The sequence below is a fragment of the Sus scrofa genome, chromosome 18 (genome assembly GCF_054392235.1).
Source record: "Sus scrofa isolate SSC_HxYL_T2T_F1_AM1 chromosome 18, Sscrofa_HxYL_maternal_Yorkshire_Landrace_v2.0, whole genome shotgun sequence".
Lineage (NCBI taxonomy): Eukaryota > Metazoa > Chordata > Mammalia > Artiodactyla > Suidae > Sus > Sus scrofa.
The window spans coordinates 14,365,513-14,384,072 of NC_139400.1; the positions used below are offsets into that span (position 1 = coordinate 14,365,513).

Here is an 18,560-nt window from a genome sequence, read left to right on the forward strand (position 1 = left end):
CCCTGGCCTCACTCAGCGGGCTAAGGATCCGGCATTGCCACCAGCTGTGGTGTAGGTCACAGATGTGACTCAGATCCAGTGTTGCCATGGCTTCGGCGTAGGTCACAGCTGCAGCTCTGATTTGATCTCAGCTCAGGAACGTCTACATGCTGCAGGTGTGGCCAAAAATAGGCAAAACCACTTGGGTATAAAGGTTGCCAATCACTGCAAACCATCTCAAACATTTGGGAGGTTGTAAGCACTTGGAGGCAGTGCCCCCATCTGGTCCCTCTCTGTCTCCAGGATGATGAACCTGCCAGGGGATGGGTGCTGGGTGCTGGGAGAGAGCCACTGAACAGATTCTCAAATAATGCTAACACCTAGGACAAGACAAAGGAGGTGGGAACCAGTGGCAAAATGTGAATGTTTGATGGAAAAGATATTGTTCTTTATCTTCAGAGACGCTAAAGACTCAGGGTACTGAGACCCGGGGTGCTAGGCTACAGTAGGGCCACAGAGAAGGAATCTGCAGTGGCCCCATCCTCAACAGGGAAAAAGACATTAAGACATTGATTCAGTTCCCGTGAATTGATGCCGTCAAACGAGGCTCGTACCCCCAGAAAAGTAAAGACCAAAGTTGCTTTTAGTAGATGTTTATCAGTGCCTGCTTGGGTGAATGATCAAGTCTTTTCACCAACTAATTAAAATAACAAAAACTTGGGCTTGGTGCCAAAATCTTCTGCCGGACAAAGCGGCTCTAAAGATGAAAATTACCTAAGCTGTAGGGTCCTGGGTCAGTTATTCAAAATATTAATGATTTAATTAGAAACAGTCCCGTTGGAGCCTTTCGACGTCGGTAGCTTGGTTCACATGGCAAATGATAATCTTTTGAGCAGCATTATTCACAAGAGCTAAAAAGTGCAAGTCACCCATGCGTCCACTGCCGGATGAGGCAGTAAGCCAAATGCGACAGGCCATCCAATGGAACATTCTCCGCTTTAAAAAAGGGGGACATTCCAACGTTTGCGACCACATGGGTGATCCTTGAGGGCAATGACGCGAAGGGAAACAAGCCAGGCACAAAAAGACAAATCCCGCATGCGCCCCTTACAATAGCGTAGTCAAAAGTCAGAGAAAGTAAGTAGAATGCTTGCCTGGGGCTGCAGGAGAGGGAGGGGATGGGACATCAGCGCTGCGTTTCACAAGATGACAAGACTTAGGAGATGGGACGGTGGTGACGGTTGCACACACTGTGGGTGTATTTTATATCCCTTGGGTTATGATGAAGGATTTTGTCAGGTGTATTTAAGCACAAATAAAATGCGGGGCCGGGGGTGGGCAGTACCTAAGGTGGTTGATATCTTTTGACTCCTGCTAAGAAAGCTCCCCCCTCATCCGCCGGGCTCTTGATGTGCTTTGTCAAAAGCGGTTTCATGTCCAACCACACTTTTTGCTTCCTGCCGACTTCCTGTAACTCTGGGTAACTTTCACTTCTGCTCTGCTCTCACTGCTCTCTTGTGGATGTCATTTTCTTTCGAGATGATCGTGAACAAGTCTAAGACGCAGCCTGTGTATTTCTGTCTCGGGAAAAACCGAAGGAAGCAGACGCTCCAGCACTTTCCTCCTCAGGCTCAGGCAGCTGCCCCATATGAGACCAGAGTCGGGCTCTGCTGGGTTTTGGATTATTCAACTCTTCCTCTTATTTAAACATCAAAGGGGGAAGTTGTATTAGAAAATGCTCAGAGCCATGGGCCCCCAAAGGACGGGGTCAAACCTACACAGCAGAAGACAGCTCTGTAGGCACTCACAGGCATTTCCTGGCTCCTCTGGGGGCTGAGCAGGGATCAGCTATAGAATATGTTTCCCTTTGCCTCTTCTTTTCTTGCATGTGACCTTATTTCTGTTTTTCTATTGTTTTCTTTCTTTTTTTTTTTGTTTTTGTTTAGGGCTGCACCTGCAGCATGTGGAGGTTCCCAGGCTAGGGGTCGAATCGGAGCTACAGCTGCCAGCCTATACCACAGCCACAGCAACGTGGGATCCAAGCCGCGTCTGCGACCTACACCACAGCTCAGGGCAACACCGGATTCTTAACCCACTGAGCAAGGCCAGGGATCGAACCCGAAACCTCATGGTCACTAGCTGGATTCGTTCCCGCTGAGCCACAACAGGAACTCCTTGTTTTCTATTGTTTCTAATCAGATGCACACGCCACCTCCTCGCACCGATGTGGCCTTTGTCCTACCACACGGCATTCAGGCCAGCAGCTGCTCCAAGGAGAGGGTGAGGCAGGGATGGGTCCCTCACTGTCCTAAAGTCATCACTGGTTCCCAGTAATTGAAAGGAAAACTAATGCATGAATTTAAAAATAAAGTTTTGGAGTTCCCGTCGTGGCGCAGTGGTTAACGAATCCGACTAGGAACCACGAGGTTGCGGGTTCAATCCCTGGCCTTGCTCAGTGGGTTAACGATCCGGCGTTGCCGTGAGCTGTGGTGTAGGTTGCAGACGCGGCTCGGATCCCGAGTTGCTGTGGCTCTGGCGTAGGCCGGTGGCTACAGCTCCGATTCGACCCCTAGCCTGGGAACCTCCATATGCCGCGGGAGTGGCCCAAGAAATAGCAACAACAACAACAACAAAAATAATAATAATAATAATAATAAATTAAAAAAAATTAAAAATAAAGTTTTCCAATGCTGTTCTCTTTTTTTCTTTTTTCTTTTTTTTTTGTCTTTTGTTGTTGTTGTTGCTGTTGTTGCTATTTCTTGGGCCGCTCCCGCGGCATATGGAGGTTCCCAGGCTAGGGGTCGAATCGGAGCTGTAGCCACCGGCCTACGCCAGAGCCACAGCAACGCAGGATCCGAGCCACGTCTGCGACCTACACCACAGCTCACGGCAACGCCAGATCGTTAACCCACTGAGCAAGGGCAGGGACCGAACCCGCAACCTCATGGTTCCTAGTCGGATTCGTTAACCACTGCGCCACGACGGGAACTCCCAATGCTGTTTTCTAACAGCGAAGTCTTTTCTTTCCCCTTAGGGGTCGAGATGCCTTTCATTTTTGTCTTTCTCACTCCCTTCTTACTATCTGTTCATTTTATTGTTTTTCCTTATTTACACATTATGTGAAGTGTGCTCTTTCGTATGTATGATGACTTTCATAAATTAAAAACACTAAATGCTTATTTTCAGCAACATGGATGGACCCAGAGGTTATCACACGAAGTGAAATCAGAAAGAGAAAGACAAACACCATATATCGCTTCTATATGGAATCTAAAATACATCACAAATGAGCTTATCTACAGAAGAGAAACAGACTCACAGACATAGAGAACAGACGTGCGTGTGGCTGCCGAGGGGGAGGGAGGTGGGGGAGGGGGAGGGAGGTGGGGGAGGGGGTGGGGGAGGGATGGATGGGGTGTTTGGGCTTAGCAGATGCAAACAGTATACACAGGATGGATAAACAATAAGGTCTGTTACAGCACTGTTATATGCAACATCCTGCGATGAACTACGACTGCAAAGAATATGAAGAAGAATGGACATACGACTAACAGAAACTAACACGACATGGTCAATCAGCTCTACTTCAACAAAGTAAATTAAATGGCCTTTCTTTCTCTTGTCTCTGAGCTCTCAGCTGCCTGGCTAACAGGCTTCAGCAGAAGGAGCCCCTCTCTCCATCCCCAGGGTCCTGGGCAGTGGGTCTTTAAGGACCTATGCAGTTCAGCTCTGGGGTTGGACGGGAGAGGCTGTGTCATGTTCAGTGCTGCTCTGCTCATTATCTTCATGCCCTTGGGCAGATTCCTGCACCTCTGAGTCCCTGTGAAATGGGCATGTGCCTCTTCCCTTCTGGGAGGACAGGGTCCCCACCCCAGTTATCTCACTAGTTATCCCCAGGAGCAAACCTTGCACCTGTTACATCATTGGCGTTCAAAAATGTCTGTCATATTAATGCTGCAGCCGAGTGTCCACTGACAGATAATGGATGAGCAAAATGTGGTCTATACAGAAATGGAATATTTCTTTTTTGGCTGCGCCCTTGGCATATAAAAGTTCCTGGGCCAGGGACTGAACCTGTGTCACAGCAGCAAGCCGAGCCACGGCAGTGACAATGCCAGATCCTTAACCTGCTGCACCACATGGGAATTCCCATAAACGGAGTATTTTTCATGCCTCCAAAGATATTCCTGTTGCCTGCGACAGCACAGAGGAACCTTGAGGGCGTTACATGAAATAAGCCAGGCACAAAAAGCCAAATACTGCATGATTCTACTTCTAGAATTAAATTCATGGGGACAGAAAGTAGAATGGAGGTTGCCAGAGACTAGGGGAGGGGGAGGAAGGGGGCTGTTTCATGCAGACAGAGTTGGAGGGTTTTTTGTTTGTTTGTTTTTCTTTTTAGGGCTGCACCCATGGCACTTGGAAATTCCCAGGCCAGGGGTCAAATCAGAACTACAGCTTCTGGCCTACACCACAGCCACAGCAACTCGGGATCCAAGCCGGGTCTGAGACCTACACCACAGCTCACGGTAACGCCAGATCCCTGACTCACTGAGCGAGGTCAGGGATCGAACCCGAATCCCCACGGGTACTAGGCGGGTCCGTTTCCGCTGCACCCAAACAGGACCTCCAAGTTTGAGTTTAAGGAGATGAAAAAGGTCTGGAGATGATGGTGGCGGTGACAGGTGCACAACCCTGTGAACGCACGGAACACGCAGAACCATACACACTTAAAACTGGTGACGGTGGGAAAACGTTACGTATAACATTTAAAATGAAAATGCTATGTATATTTTACTAACTTACAAAATAAAAAAGGAAAGAAAATCAACGCAATAGAAAGAACGGTGGAGAGAGCGTCATTCTGGCCCGCACGGTGAGCCCAAAGCAGTGCGATCTGGGGTGTGCGGGGTTGGGGGGGGTTCTCTCTGGAGGGAGGCAGGGACTGTCTGGAGCTCGCGGACCCCAGATTCAGGAGCCTGAGTCTGGCTTTGGGTAAAGCACATGGGTTCTGCTCCCCCCTAACATGCGCCCCCCCCCCACCAGGAGGTCATCGTTCAGCTGAACACCAAGAGAAGCTGGGACCGACGGAAACCCTGGGAAGGATGGGAGAAACCACCCTGTAAGTTGAAGGGTCACGGGGAATCGGGGGCACAGAAGCCACCGAGCAGCCCAAGGGATAGAGCCTGGAGAACAGAAAGGGCTTTGTGCTCGGGCCACGTATGGCAGCGTCCTTCCTGCCACCCTCGGCCCTCCCACCCGCTACCTGCCAGGGCACAGTTCCCAGGTGCACAGAAGCCCTGGTCACACCTGAGGGGGAAGGGTACCAGGGAGGAGAAGGAGCAAACGAAAAAGAGAACGGCTGCAGGGAGAGCAAAGCCCTGGCACACCTGCGTTTTCACAGCCAGGAGGTGGATCCTGCAACCCTTGGACTTGAACGTCGGCCCCGCCCCAGGCGAGGTCCTGGACTCTAGGGCCTCCGCAGGGGGAAGTTTATCGCGGGGAGAAATCACAGTTCTCCAGAATTCTCAGAAAAAGGTTGCCACCCACCCAACTCTCTCGTGAGGCGGTTTCATTACACAATCATGTAATGAGCCGAGAGCTGGCTTTTATCCCACGTGTCCGGCTGCTGTGCTGGGAGGTCACAGAAAATGTGCAGATGCTGGTCTCTGCCCGGGCTCTTGGCCCAGAGCCTAAATCCCTTGGAATTCCCTGGGTGGTAGAGCAGCGAGTGGAAGTTGGCCCCGCTCCCTACCCCCGGGCTCCTGCAAGGGGACGGGGCCAGAGATGGAATTAATGATCCAGCATACCTCGGTGATGAAGCCTCCAGCAACACCTCCCGCGAATGGGGTCTGGTGACCACGGGAAATTATAGGAAGGGGAGGCGCTGGTGGTCTGAGGAGGTGGGCAGCTTTGAGCTTCTTTCCATAAACCTTGCCCCGTCCAGCTCTCCTTTTATTTATTTTATTTATTTTTTTAGGGCCACACCAGCAGCATATGGAGGTTCCCAGGCTAGGGGTCAAATCAGAGCTATAACCTCCAGCCTACACCACAGCCACAGCAACTCGGGATCCGAGCTGCATCTGCACCACAGCTCACGGCAACACCTGATCTTTAATCCACGGATCGAGGCCGGGGATGGAACCCAAGTCCTCATGGATACTAGTTGGGTTCGTTTAACCCACTGAGCCACTACGGGAACTCCGCCCTGTGCATCTCTTTCACCTGGCTGTTCCAGAGTTGTATCCTTTCATGATAAATTGGTAATCACAAATAAATAAGTAAAAATAAATTAAGGTATAAATAAATAAGGTATAAATAAAAAATTAAAAATAAAGGTAATCCAGTAAGCAAATGTTTCTCTGCGTTCTGTGAGCTTCTCTAGCAAATTAATTGAACCCAAGGAGGTGGGGGGGGCTAGAAATCTCTGATGTGTCGCTGATGGGCCAGACATACAGGTGAAGGAAGCCATGAAGGAGTCCCAACCTGTGGATCAGACACTGTCTCCAGGTGGGGAAGGTCAGAATTGAGTCAAATTGTAGGACACCCGGCTGATGTGGCAGAGACGTACTCCCTGGGAAAAACCCTTACACCTCTGATGTTGGAAGCATCGTGAGTGTGGTGAGAGCAAAGGGGACACAGCAGGAAGACTGGTTTTCCAAAACATGCCCAGAAAGAGAGGAGGGACAGTGTCCGGCTGCCTTTGCAGGGAGGGCTTCCTACCGGGGGTCAGCTGTCTCTACCCCAAACAGAGGCAACCGGAACCATGAACAGCCTTAGAGACCAGTGGGCTTCCCCCCCCGCCAAGTCATCCTTTCAAAGAAGGGAGAGGAGCTCCTGCTGTTGCCCACCAGGATTAGCAGCATGCTGGGCGCGCTGGGTCTTGGGTTCGACCCCCGGCCCAGCACAGTGGGTTAAGGACCTGGTGTTGCTGCAGCTTTGACATAGTTCACGGCTATGGCTCGAACCTGATCCCTGGTCCAGGAGCTCCATGTGCCAGGGGCTGCCAAAAAAAAAAAAAAAAAAAAAAAAAAAAAAGACAGAAAAAGAAAAAAAGAAGGGAGAAAACCTGGCCATTCTCTCTCCCCGCCCTGCCACCTGCTCCACAGAGCAGTTCACAATAAAGAAAGCACAGACGTTCAACGGGGCCAGGCAGTAGGTGTGAATTCCACTTCCACCGCCTCCTAATTACAAGGCCTTGAGAAAGTTAATTAAGCCTCCGTTTCCCCCTTTTGTAAAATTAGGATATTACTGTGTAGTTACTCTAAGAAGGAAGTGCTGATAGTGTTTCATTCACGGATTTATTTTTAAGAACCCACAATATAACACGGCAATGATTTGCCTCCTGGATGCCGGATTCTTTTTCCTTTCCTCAATTAGGGAGAGAGGAATTTGTTTCACTATCACTGTCTGGTAGAGGAGATGATAAAAATCTTGTGTTTATATTGGTGCCCAGGTCATTAAGATGTGGGAGTTCCCATGGTGGCTCAGCAGTAACGAACCAACTAGCATCCATGAGGACACGGGTTCGATACCTGACTTCATTCAGTAGGTCAAGGATCTGCCGTGAGCAGCGGTGTAGATCACAGATGCAGCTTGGATCCAGTGTTGCTGTGGCTGTGGTGTAGACTGGCAGCTGCAGCTTTGATTTGACCCCTAGCCTGGGAACCTCCATATGCCGTGGGTGAGACCCTAAAAAGCAAGCAAGCAAAAAAAAAAATTACTTGGAAAATGATATTTATATGTATGTGTATATAAATACACATATACGTTTATATCAATACCATAATATTTTAATCTGGTTTCTAAAAAGGATTTACACCTCTTTAAGAAAAAAACCAAGATAGTTAAAAGTTGTGCAGTCATTTAAATATTCTAATATTCTGCTGGTGGGACTGCCAGTTAGGACAATGTTTTCTGAAATGCATTTTACTGTATCAGGAATCTTAAAAATCTTTTAATATTTTGACTGCTTCTAGAAATCTATCCTAAGTATTAAAATTTAAATGAAGATTATGTTTATTTATTTATTTATTTTGTCTTTTTGCCATTTCTTGGGCCGCTCCTGCAGCATATGGAGGTTCCCAGGCTAGGGGTTGAATCAGAGTTGTAGCCACCGGCCTACGCCAGAGCCACAGCAACACGGGATCCGAGCCTCCTCTGCAACCTATACCACAGCTCATGGCAATGCCAGATCCTTAACCCACTGAGCAAGGTCAGGGATTGAACCCGCAACCTCACAGTTCCTAGTCGGATTCATTAACCAATGAGCTGAGATGGGAACTCCTGAAGATTACGTTTTAAAGGCATTTATTACAGTCATTATTTATAACAGCAAAATTTGGAAACTGCCCACATTTTTTTATTTTCATTTTGGCCACCCTCTGGCATATAGAGCTCCTGGGCCAGTGATCAGATCCGAGTTGCAATCTCGACCTAAGCCGAAGCTGAGGCAATACTGGATCCTTAACCCACTGTGCCAGGCCAGGGATCAAACCCCCGTCCCAGCACCCTCAAGATGCCACCCATTCCATTGCACCACAGGTGGAGCTCTGGAAATTGCCCACATATTTAACACTAAAAAGAAAAGGTAAATAAATCATTGAAAATGATGTAACGTTAAGTGAGAAATCAGGACACAAACTGTATACAGTGTAGCAATAGAGTCATACATATGTAAACAATAAAAGATTGGAAATGAATGCATCAAAACATTACCAGGAAAGGTGAAATTACAGGTGAGCACTATTTTCTTTCTGTTAGCATTTTCAAATTTTGCAAACTCACTTTGATCCAAGAAGACATAAACATAACACTAAAACACTGAAAATGAGTTTCCGTAAGAGAGGTAGGAAAATACCAGTGCCTTTCAGCCTGTCAGCCCAGCAGCCTGTTGGGTCTTCATCCTGTGCGCTCTGACTGCAGGCAGCATTTGGCTGTGCCCACGATCCTTACCCGGAGAAACCCTTTGCCTCTGACTTCTGGAGCACCGGGCTCTGCCGGAAGGTGTGCTGGGATTGATTAGCAATGCCTACCACCGGCGCAGAGCCGGAGGAGGGTCAGCTGCTACATAGTTGCCACTATGGTTCTACTCTTCCCTCACTCCTTTCTATGCTAATGATTCAAGCCTCCAATCCCAGGATGTTTCATTCCCTTGCCTTCCACTCCCATATAGTCAACCTTCTACATTATTGCTGTCAGGATCTCAAACTGAATGATCTTGCTTTTCCTTTTACCTTTTCGCTGAGAACGTTTCTCCCTTCCGGAACACACCCCATCATGCCAGCAGGTAAAGTCCTGGGCATCATTCTTAACTTCTTCCGCTCCTTCCTCCCAACCCAGTGCTCTCAATTACAGCCTCTGCTCAAGGCTGCATCACCTTCCACATAGAACTATTTCCTCAGCCTCCCCATTGGCTTCTCCCCTGTCTGTTTCATCCTCCACTTTGCCGCCAGCCTTATCATCCCGGGAACCCAGCAGTTAATGTCACTCACCTGTCTGAAATCCTGCTGCCTCCCTTTGCCTGCAGGATAAAGACCTGAACTTTTTAGATCTGGCCAGGAAGCCCTCTGAGCTCTTGCAACCTCACCCACCAGCCCCGCCAGCCCCAGCGCGCCTGCTCCCTTGGCTCCAGCCACTGCAGCGACTGCTCCAGAGTCTGACTGCTCCTTGGAGATGTAGGGGAAACGATACTTTCTGCTAATGCCTCCCCAACTGCCAGAGTTCACTTTCCAGCCTGTTACTGCTGGTGTGTCTTTTGCAGTCGCTGCACCAGCAGTTACCTTCCTGTTCTTTCTTCTCCTTGTGTTTTGTGTCCCCCTCCCCGATGGACTACGGCTCCCCCAGGAAGTACTCCCTCACCTTGGGGACCAGGGAGCTGAGAGCCTGGTGAATTTTGCTGAATGAATGAATGCATGGGTGAGAACCAAAGGGGCTAGATTCTTTTGTCAGGATCCCGAGAAGATTGCTTTTAAGAATCTGAGCATGACGTTCACAGGATCCACTTGGTAGCCATGAAAAAGGGAAATAGGAGATGTGGTCAAGCTCCCATCATCGACCCCCATGTTGGTTCATTAGGCAAACGCAGTGCTTTGGGCCCTGGATTTCAGTGGGATTTTCTCATTTGAATCCTCTTGTGTGACACACGCCTCCCAGGCTCCCAGGGCCATCTGAGGAAGGACGCTGAAGGACGTGCGGTGGCTATGACAAGCCCAGCGACCTGAGTCTTTGTGTCCCAGCCTTGACCTGAAGAATCCCAGCATCTCAGTATCCAAATGCCTCCCTCTACCTGAGGGGTCTGGGGTGGCACAAACATTGTCCCTTCATCCCTTGAAGAGAGATGCTCGGAGGGGCAGGCTGCTGTGGGTGTGACGTCCCTCTCTGCATTTTCCCACTGAACCCCTTTCGGGCGCCGTAGCTCACAGGTGCACAGCCAGAAATGCTTTGTGAGGCCAAGGGACAGGGTGAACAGTGCAGGGCGTCCATCTCGGCCTCCCCACCTGGGTAAGGCAAGTTGCATCTTCTTGGGTCCCTCGGAGAAGGACTGCCTGTCCCACAGGAGAAAGTCACTTTCCCAGTGGCTCAGAGCCTTCTAGACGCTGCCAGCTCCAGGACACTGTACTTACTTGAGTTCCCCCTCCCCTCCCCCACCCCCAGTTAACAATGTTTCAAGGATCTTTGCTGTGTACAAACCACTCAACTATCAGAGGCTTAAAACAATAGCCATTCAATTAGCCTGCCTGATTCCTTGGTTGACCAGACTCAGCTGGGCGTTCCGTTCCATGTGATGGCCACTGAGACGGTGGCCTCCCAGGGGCTGGCCTGCTTGGAGCCCCCAGAAGCTGGCGGGTTGGCTGGGGGGCAGGCAGGGCTGGGATTCTGGGTGGCTCTTCTCCACGCTTCTCCAAATGGCTTCTTCACGTGGGTTTGCTGATGGGCGGCAGACTTCCTCCATGATGGCTCGCTCCCTGCAGCACCAAGGAGGAGGCCCAGGTCTTCCCAGGCCTGGTACAGGAATGCACAGCATCACTTGTCATGGTGCCAGCCCAGGTGTGGAGCAGGCGGGACCACACAGGGCGTGGGAAACAGGAGGGGCAGTGTTCACCCCCGGGGAACCTGCGGCACAGGGAGCGAGACCCTCAAACCCACAGCGGGTGAGAGCTGGACTCCTGCCAGGAGCCAAGGGCCAACTTCAGGTCGGCTTAACATCAAACCCACGTTCTCCACCCCTGCTAGACGGGCTGTAACCCGGGACCCAGTAAGAGAGGGCCAGAGGCTAAACCAGTGTCCAGAGAGCTACAGCCTCTCTGCCTTCAGGCTCACGACGCTGGATCAGCTTCTCAAACAGACCTCAGCTCTGCTCAGAGAAACAGGAACGAGAAGGGACAGATGGTGAAACTGAACAGAGAAAACACAGAGCTGCTGAAGTCTTATTTGGCTTCTGTTCTTTCAGGGACCATGGGCTTCAAACCACGAAGGGCAGAACACGTGCCAGTCCGAGGGAGGCGGTGTGATGCCTCCGACTCTGAGTCAGAGGACCTGGGGTTTGCCAAGCGCTACCCCGACCAGCTGCTCGAATGCGAGCAAACCACCCCTACCCTCTGCGATGGGCTGAGCCCTAAGAGGAGATGATGGAAACAGCACATGGGGTGTTTGGAGGTTAAACAGCATGATGAGAGGATTAACGAGATAACCCACATCCAGCAGAGAGCTAGGCTCAACCAACGTTAACTTGATTCACCTGGGGAATCTTAGCCCAGGGAAAATGTTTGGCTGCTGCCCACGGCAAGCAGAAGTTCCCAGGCCAGGGATCGAACCCATACCACAGCAGCGACCCGAGCTGCTACATCAACAATGCCGGATCCTTAACCCTCTGAGCCACCAGGGAACTTCCCAGGAAATGTCTTTATGTTGCAAACTTAACAACAAAACAACAAACAAGAGAAAATTTGCTTCCACCTTAATATTAAGAGCTGGCAGGGCCTCAGAAATTTTAAGCTGGCAGCAAATTCTCTCTGGTCTTTAGGGCAATTGTACTGGATCAGTGGGAGCCCTGATTCTGTTAACCATTCCTTCTGTCAAGGCTGTCGGACTCCTTCAGTGCTAAGTCCATCCTCATCTCAAACTGCACAGACGTCCAGAGGGTGTGCTGTTTCTGTGGGCCCTTCCTCCCAAGCCAGAGATGCCTCTTGGGCCCTCCTGCCAGGCGGGCACAGAACTCTAGCTTTTGTCTCTCCAGGTCTGTGCAGCTGCTGGCAGGCCTGCTTGGCCCCGTGCAGCTGCCCTCTCACCCGGGCAGTTAGGGTTGACAAATGCCCTGAGGCCTGGAAGGCACAACCCAATGTCAGGCTCACTTCCCTACAGACCCTCTTCTCTTGGCGCTTGGCCCCTTAACTCCTGCAAAGCATATTGACTTTCTTTGCCTTTTATTATGTTTTCTTTCTTTCTTTTCTTTTTTGGCTGCCCCCAGGCATATGGATGTTCCTGGGCCAGGGATCAAATCAGAGCTGGAGCTGAAACCTAGGCCGCAGCTGTAGCAATGCTGAACCTTAACCCATTACACTGGGCCAGGGCTGGGGGTTGACCTGGTGCCTCCACAGAGACAAGCCGGATTGTTAACCCACTGCACCACAGTGGAAACTTCCTCTCTGCCTTTTATTTATTTTTTAATTGTTTTTTGGACTCACCCAAGGCAGGCAGAAGTTCTCCAGGCCAGGGACCAAACCTGCATCACGGCAGTGACCCAAGCAACAGCTATGATGATCCAGGTCCTTAGCCCCCAGCGCCGCCAGGGAACTCCTCCTTTGCCTTTTACGTCCTACCATGTAGGAGGACAAATCAAGGAAGCCCTGCTTTTCTTCACTCATACAACTCCACTGGATACCCCATGAGGCCCTGGCCTCTCACTTCTCTCACTCTCCAGCAGAATGCTCTGTCCTAACCAAACACTCCTGCTTCTGAAACTCCAATCTCAGACACACACCGACCGCCGCCTTCCATCACCGCTCACACGCCTGTGCTCCTGTGTCCACAACTCTCCCCTCCAGTGAGACCCCTCCCCAAAGCCCTCCGCTCCCCCCTCATCCTCCTACTGCCCACCTTGTGGGCCCAGGCTTCACCATAGCCGCTCCTTCTAGAACCCCTCATTTCTCCTTCTGCAGAAGCCCAACTAGGATCAGACCCAGCCACCCCCTGCCCACAGCTGCTGCTGGACCTCGCCCGAGAGACAGCGGAGCACACTCCCTCCACGTCTACTGGACCAGCCTGGCCCCTGCTGGGCGTCGCCAGTGCATCCACTTCCCTCCAAGTCGTCCACGAAACCCCGCCCCATCCTTCCCCCTATTTCCCATCTCACCACGGTCTGGAGGTGAGACACAGGCAATCGGAGAACTTGTCTTCTTCCCATCAGCAGTCCCACGATGTCCCTGCACCAGAAACATGGCAAACGCCCCTCCTGTCGCAGCGACTGCCCTGTCTCGCTCCTCTCTGAAGCCACCCTCCCCAGGGGTACAGGATGCTGGTCCCTCACCAGCTCAGAGATGCCCCTCCTGCATCACAAGCTCCCCCACAACTCGGCTGCACCCCGTCGTCACCCAGACGTCCCACCACCTCCCGTCCTTTTAGCCTCCCCGACCCCATCTCCACACCCCACTTGCAGGTCTCGAAGAAAAAAGCTGTTTCTACCTGCTGTTTTTATTTTCTCACTGTCCCCACTCTGCCTTCGGCCCAACCTAATGGTGCTTTGGCTGAAAAGAGCCTTTTTGGAGTTGCCCTTGATTTCCACGTTTCCAAAGCCAAACAGTCAGTCGCCTCTCAGCAGCTGATCACTTCTCCCGGGACTCGCGAGCGGCCGTGGCCGTGGCCTCCACGCCATCCTCACCAGGCAGCTCCCCCTCTCCATCCTCTCGGCCACGGGACCCAGAGTTCTGCACCCATCAGGTTTCTTCTCTGTCTACACTCTTTCCCAGGGTAATTGTCCTGGGCTAAATAGAATCCCCACAAAAATTCACGTCCTCTTGGAACCCATGACTGTGTCCTATTTGGATGTGAAGATGTCCTCAAGTTCAGATGTGGTCACAGCGGAGGAGGGCGGAGCCTCGTCCAGTATGACCGGCGTCCCTACAAGGTCAGAGAGATTTGGACGCAGAGGAGGGAGGAGGTCCTGTGATGGGAAAAGCTGGCAGCGAGGCAGCTGCGAGCTGCGGGATGCCCAGGATGCCAAGGAGTGACCAGAAGCTGGAAGAGGCCAGGACAGACCCACCCCTGCAGCTTTCTGAGGGAGCCCAGCCTGGCTGACACCTTGATTGCGGATTTCTGGCTTCTAGAACTGTGAGTGAATCCACCCACTTCTGCTGTTTTGAGCCACCTAGCTTGTGGCACTTTGTGACAGCAGCCACAGGAAGCCCATACAGTAATCAGAGCCAGTCCCATGACTCCACTTCTGCACTGATGGTTCTGCAGCATCTAACTCCAGCCCAAGCCTGGCATGGGAGTCCCACACAGGACCACCCGACCGTCGGCTTGGAGTCACCTCTTAGATATCAAAAGGCACCTAAAACTTAATGTGGCTAAAAGAGAGCAACTAAATGCCCCCAATCTGCTCCCCAAGTCTCAGTAAATGAAACCTGTGGAATTTCTCTGCCCAAACTCAAGTGTTTTCTTGTATCTTAGCTCTACCACTTTTAATGTGGAAACCTTAGCCCAGGCCACCATGAGCCCTCAGATGAACCATCAGCCCTCAAGTGAGCCATCATCCTTCCTGTGCATCACCACCCTGGCCTGACCACCACCCCTCACCTGGACCACTTTCTCTGCCCCAGCTTCTGCTCTTACCCTGCACGGCATCCCACATACGGCTGCGGGGATGAACATTCTACTGAGAAGATCAGACGTGGCAGCTCTGGATCCCCTTTGCAATAGAAGGCAAACCCTCTATGAAGGCCGGCAATCCCCGTGCTGCCACTTCCAGCCCTACCGCTACCATACTGGTTCCTTCTCTGTCTCCAGCTGGTTCCACCCTTGGGGCCTTGTTCTGCTCCCCCAGGGCCTTTCTGGCTCCCTTCTCCTCACTGCTCAGGTGTCTTCAGAGAGGCGCTGTCCGACCACGGCAGCTGCAGCGGGCCCTTGGTGCCATGTTGCCACGTGGGCTTCATTGCCCCTGGGCCCACAGGAAATGCCCTTCTTCTTTACTAACCTCAGACCTCCTCGCTCTGCTGGGACGATGCTTCTTGAGGACAGAGACTCCACTTTGTTTCTGCGGCATCTCATTGATTTGTTCTCAGATGGATAATGCCCACTACAAACAGATACTTTGGAGCCAGACTGATCTTTGAATATACGGTTCCGTTTAAAGAACAAGAAGGAAAGAAACTCTGCTTGTTCCGTATATTCCCTGGACTTTGTCCTCAAGAAGAAGTGTTTCCTCTTAGAGCCTCCAAAACCAACAGGATGAAACCCAGGGCATGATGGCCATGCCAGGTGCCAGCTCTGCTATGGCATGTACAGCCCACACCTGGCCCCCAGCATCAGGGGCGGCGTAGACTCTCTCAGGCAGGGTCAATCCTCCCCCATGAATAAACCCTCTCTCCTGGCTCAGTACCTGGAATTTACAGCGTTCTCCAAGTGTACACAGCACCCGGTTCTATTTTATTGAGGGCAGCAAGGTCTGCAGCAAACATACACACTTAGATACAATGTTGAATCAGGAAACCTTGGATTTATTCCCAGGTTTGCTTCCGATTTCATGATTTCTATAAAGGTCATTTGGTTTCCCAATGCACCTGCAGTAAAGCTTGTCCTTGCTTTACATACAGGGGCAGAGAGGCCGAAAAAACAAAGGAGGCTGTTTGTGAAACGCCTCGGGGACTTAGAACAACAGGGCATGTTTTTTAGTCTCAGGTTCGGTGTCACCAAAGGCGTCAGTATCACAAGAACCACTTTATAGAAGACAAAACTATGGCAACCATGAAGCGGTTTCAGCCTGGAGTGACCTTGGTGCCTCGACCCGAGTCTGTGCCGGGCTTTCTTTTGTATTGATCCCGAGGGCCAGGGGCGGCAAAGGGGGCCCAGGAGGTCCTTACTCTGGCAATGCATCTTCGGCTGTCCACGCCCACATTTTAGGATATAGTCTTTTCTTTTCTGGCTGCCCCATGGCATATGGAGTTCCTGGGCCAGGGATCAGATCCAAGCCGCAGTTGCAACCTAAGCCACGGCTATGGCAATGCAGGATCCTTAACCCACCGTGCGGGGCTGGGAATCGAACCTGCGTCCCAGGGCTCCAGAGACACTGCCAATCCTGTTGTGCCCCAGGAGGAACTCCTAGAATACAGTCTCGTGGCACCCCTGCTCCTGAACAAGTCTTGCTCAATTATTTTCCTGAGTTCCAGAGTTTCCTTCTGCTCCTTCCTCTTCATTCCACATGGCCGGTCTCTTCTCTTTGCTTCACACCTGGTATCTCTGAAACAGGTCCTCTGCCTGCAGCCTATTGCTTCCCTAGATCCTGCCTGTCACCCTCAAAATAATATCCCCCAGGACGGCCTGGTGTGTTCCTCCCTTGCTCTAAAACTTTCTGTGGCTCCCCAGTGCTTAAAAAATAAACACCGAACTCCTCAGGGATGACCCCAACCTGAAGCGGGGTTGCCTTTCCTACTTCATCCTCTTTCTGCAGCCTGGACAGCTTCCGACCTTTACACACCTGCTCCACCTGTGTCTGCCTCTTTCCTCTCTTCTCAGTGGCCCTTCTCGACACCATCCAGGTGGTATTGGTCCAACTTGGACTTCAAGATCCAACCAATGACAGCCACTTCTAGCCTCAGAAATTCGAGCACCTAAATCCTTGCAACTCCTCTGAGAGTCAACCAGGCATGACCCCCTGCTATGAGTGTGTGCCAGCGTATTCTTTCCCTGGGAAGATTATAGCCCTTTAAGAGACACAGTGCCTCGCACAGTAATTCATCAACTCTGAAATCAGGATACATCTTACCATCGATACGAGTCACAGCTTAACTGTCAGGGCACTTCTTTCTTGACAGGAAAGAAAGCAATGGTCCCCCACGCAGTCGGTCTGGTGTCTCGGGTTCGATGCAAGGCAGGCAGTGCTTCTTTAGATCCCCTGCAGCTTCTAGCATGAGTCTTGCACACAGAAGGGGATCTGTACAAGTCTACTGGCTGCTTGAGGAGTGGGTGCACCTCCAGGCGGCCAGCACAGGTTCTGGACACACAAGCGTCCACACCACAGTCTCTCTGAACTGCCAGCGCTTCGAACTGGAGATGAAGGAGAGGCGAAGGGAGCGGGGCGCTGGGCTGTGGCTGCCCCTGGACCAGGCACCTGTCGTGGAGAAGGATGGGGACACCGTGGTGTCACATCAGGTAGGACCACAGACAGGAGGCAGCTGAGGAGCTGCCTGAGGAGTCCCCTGGGAGACGGGCCCACGTCATCTAGATTCACCTCGGTCCAGGAAGGCTGGAGGTGTGTGTGGGCGAGACCACACCTGGCTGCTGAATGCACACATGCAGCACGAGACTCCACTTGTGTGGCCCCTGTGCAAGCGGGTGGCTCAGCTCCACACTTCAGGGCTGGTGAACAAAGCCCTGGCCTGGCCAGTCTAACACATGAGAGGCCATTGAATGAATTCCTCTTGTCATAAAAGGGGGCTCCGTGGATGAAGGTTTAGGAGAGAAACAGGATGAGGAAGGAATTACCCTCTGATGGGGATGCGGGCGGACCTTGACCTCTACTGAGAGAGGATGCTCCGCGCCCCACCAGGTGGCCCTGAGCTACGGGATGGCGTGCACCTGTCCTACTTAATGGGGCCTTTAGTAGGCGCAGCCAGTTGTGTACTGACGGTCAAAATTAACTCAGCAATTCCTTGAACAGTAACAACTGTTATTTTCATCGTTCTTTACAATTTACAGGTTTTTTTTTTTTTTTTTTTACATGTGCTATTTTCTTTTGACTCTTAAAAGAACACTTCATGGTAAAATGTTATCTTCATTTTACAGATTGAGAAACTGAGACGTAGCAATTCCCATTGTGGCTCAGTGGGTTAAGGACCCGATGTTGTCTCTGTGAGGATGTGGGTTTGACCCCTGGCCTCGCTCAGTGGGTTAAAGATCTGGCCTTGCTGCAAGCTGCCGTGTAGTTCACCCACTGATGCGCCTCAGATCTGGTGTTGCTGTGGCTGTGGTGTAGCCCTTAGCTGCAGCTCCGATTCGACCCCTAGCCTGGGAACCTCCATATGTGGCTATAAAAAGAAAAAGGAGGAAAAAAAAAGAAGCTGAGGCTCAGAGAGGGAGCGAGGAGAAAGGCAGTGTCGTTTGCGAAGCCTTCCCAGTGCCGGGCAGGTTAGGAACCTTATTTCACTTTCATGGGAAGTGATTTTGATGCTTCTGATCTCCATGGTTTAGAGGATGCTGAGGTCTCTATGCCCAGCTCACATGATGGACACAGGGCCTGTACCCTGGGATCCAGGCTCCTTCAGATGCCTGACTTTTCCCGTGAACATACTAGGCTCCATACACCGCGCTGGGGACAGAGGCACCAAAGGGCCAAGGCATGCTCTCCGGCTGGTGGGCATGGCCTT

At 51.4% G+C, this 18,560-nt stretch overlaps 1 protein-coding gene across 12 annotated transcripts in view; it reads right to left on the reverse strand.

The window, feature by feature from the left end:
- GALNTL5 (polypeptide N-acetylgalactosaminyltransferase like 5) overlaps positions 1-18,560 on the reverse strand; it is a 121,271-nt gene that overhangs the window by 71,262 nt on the left and 31,449 nt on the right. For 3 of the 12 annotated variants that reach the window (XM_085005178.1, XM_085005172.1, XM_085005174.1), the window contains exon 2: positions 16,961-17,305. The exons of 7 other annotated variants lie outside the window; for them this stretch is intronic. The gene's annotated coding sequence lies outside the window, so the exon portion shown is untranslated. Of the gene's footprint in view, positions 1-8,839; positions 8,959-9,473; positions 9,621-16,960; positions 17,306-18,560 lie in introns of those variants that run through there. 2 more of the 12 variants (XM_085005169.1, XM_085005173.1) reach the window with 2 other exon arrangements.